The sequence below is a fragment of the Musca vetustissima genome, unplaced genomic scaffold (genome assembly GCF_032173495.1).
Source record: "Musca vetustissima isolate MV318-11 ecotype Yass unplaced genomic scaffold, APGP_CSIRO_Mvet_v1 utg9499, whole genome shotgun sequence".
In the NCBI taxonomy this organism is placed as follows: domain Eukaryota; kingdom Metazoa; phylum Arthropoda; class Insecta; order Diptera; family Muscidae; genus Musca; species Musca vetustissima.
The window spans coordinates 294213-296613 of NW_026880201.1; the positions used below are offsets into that span (position 1 = coordinate 294213).

Sequence of the window (2401 nt, forward strand, 5' to 3'; positions counted from 1 at the left end):
ATAGGTTGTACAAAGTTTCATTAAAATCGGATAATCCGTTTGCCTGTTATTATAAATTTTTTAGCACAATTTTGACCATTTTGTGGGGGAGGTACCATAAGGAGTGGACCAATATTCCCCATCTTCGAACATAAACTAAGTTTGGAAGAAATATTAGGATGTGCAAAGTTTGGATGAAATCGATTATTCCCTTAGAGAGTTATCGTGTGCATCACGATCACAGACGGACGGACGGACATGTGTAATTCGACTCCAAATTTTCTGAAACGGATTTGGTCCAAAGAAAAATGTGGTATAATACCAATATTTTGTAACAACCGTGTTCAAGAAAAACGAAATGAAATCGCTGTGTTGACCATTAAGTGGCGTTGCCGGTATGCTGTCGTTTAGCGCGGCTATGGCTCGTCGGATTGGGGGTTGGTTCTTGCCACTTGCAGATCTTTTCGGTTGAACAAACAAAAAAAAAATCATACCGGACTTCAAACTAAATCAAAAAGGGGGTAAAAAGAAGCCTGAAACATGTCAACAAAAAAATTAAATAGAAGAAAACGTTCACCTAACTGCAACCAAATCCCAAAATAACATTAGTTTTCTTCACAGAAACAGTGCTCCTGGCGGCTGACCAGCCAGGAGATAGCCCTCCCTCCGAGAACACCTCTCGCCATGACGTCTATTCATACTGGACGTCCCAGATCTGACCCTTGACTTACCATATTTTATCCCATCCCCACCACCTTTTTAATAGGGCTTTAAGCCGAAGACATTTTTATCTTTTCAAGTTTAATCCAGTACATATTTATTAAAACTATATTACATATTTGGCAAAAAAAACAATTCATTCCATCGTAATTTGAATCAAAATCTAACAATTTACAGCGAATTATAATATAAAAATTTCAGAAAAAAACAAAGAATTGCCAATAAAAATCAATTTTCGAAAGTATTCTTTTCTTTTTGTACTTTTAGGGCTTAACGGCGGGCACCCAGAGTGTAGAACCTTGACGGCAGCTTGTGACTAAGGCTTTTTCCCAAAACGTAAGTATGTACGAATTAGTTCGTGTTTCGGCTTTTTAATTATATTCCTCGGTCAGAATGTAAATAATAATTTTCTTGCTTTCAATTCCAGATGAGGACGAACAAAGGAATGTAGGTCGATACCACATTAAATCGACGATCTAAACAATGCCTGGTAACCTAACCTTGAATTGAGCTCAGTTCAATGTCGCGTACCTGCATACCAACACAAAGTAAGTAAAAAATTTAATATTAACTCGTTTGTTCACCCTTTTAATTTATTTATTCTTTTCAGGAAAAACCGCGGAATTTAATTATGTAGCTTAGTCGTCCGTCTGTCTGTCCGGAGTTAAATAAGTTTCAGTGTCAATTGGGAATGATACCAAGCCACGCTGGAGCAGCAATGGCGTAAACTCTGCGCCTCCCTCGATGGATTGGATGGGCGATGGTGTGGCTTGTAGGCTCCAATTCTTCATGAATTTTTAGGTTTAAGATTTATATTCATTGCTTTAGAATTTTAGTCAATTGTTTGGGTTTTTTTTCAATATTGTTAAATTGTTTTCAAACTTTGTTTAATTTTAAAAAAAGTTCAATTTTCTTTTAATTTTCAATTTTTTGAAAACTATTTGTTTTGTTATAAATTTCCTTTCAATTTTTAGCCTTTTTTTTCGTTTAATGTTGCTTAATTATTTAAAGGCTTCAGATTTTCTTTAAAATAGTTTGTATTTTGTGTTGTTTGTGTATGTGTTTCAACAAATAAACCAGATGAATTCACTTCTCAAAAACTTTGGTTGTTTTTTTTTCTTCGACGGTTACAGGGAGCCACGCATCCAATCTTCTTCGCAGGCAAAATCAAAAAGGGCAGATTTTTCTTACAATTTTTGCCAGGAAATTCTGGCTGCCATTTTCCTCGTTTAATTTTTTCATTTTCTTCTTATATTATTCCCTAATATTGACATTTAAGTAATTGGAATAATCAGCTGTTTCCTAGTAATTGTTCTTCTTCTTCTTCGAGCTATCAATTATTTTCAGGGTTACCCCTTTTAAAGGCGCACACCACAAAGCCAACTATCCTGCTGATATCCTTATCAAAGGATAGGAGGAAAAAAGTGCGACAAAAATATAAAAAAAATAATTCAAAAATTTCATCTTGGGTGTTTTTAAAAGTATCGGTATTCGAAATCCCTACTTTTATTGTGATCTGGCAACTCTAAATATTAATTCCGAGCAAAAATTAATTATTTAAAACATCATGATTTATTTGCCACGTGTAAACGGTTAACCTCATATATGGTTTTACCATGTGTAAACCGAGTGTAAGAATGACGTCATACGCCAAGCGTTACGGTTTAGTGCGGCGCAATATAACATATGGGCAACTGACGTT

General features: G+C 35.1%; 1 long non-coding RNA gene across 2 annotated transcripts; it reads left to right on the forward strand.

Moving 5' to 3' along the window:
• Positions 1 to 333: 333 nt before the first annotated feature.
• On the forward strand, positions 334 to 1674 carry LOC133325658 (uncharacterized). Of its 2 annotated transcripts, XR_009754171.1 has the most exons (4): positions 334 to 416; positions 967 to 1035; positions 1127 to 1247; positions 1310 to 1674. It is a non-coding gene; the product is annotated as an uncharacterized LOC133325658 (long non-coding RNA). The 2 variants fall into 2 exon arrangements; XR_009754170.1 differs by lacking the exon at positions 334 to 416 and having other exon boundaries at positions 507 to 1035; positions 1310 to 1668.
• The last annotated feature ends 727 nt before the right edge of the window (positions 1675 to 2401 follow it).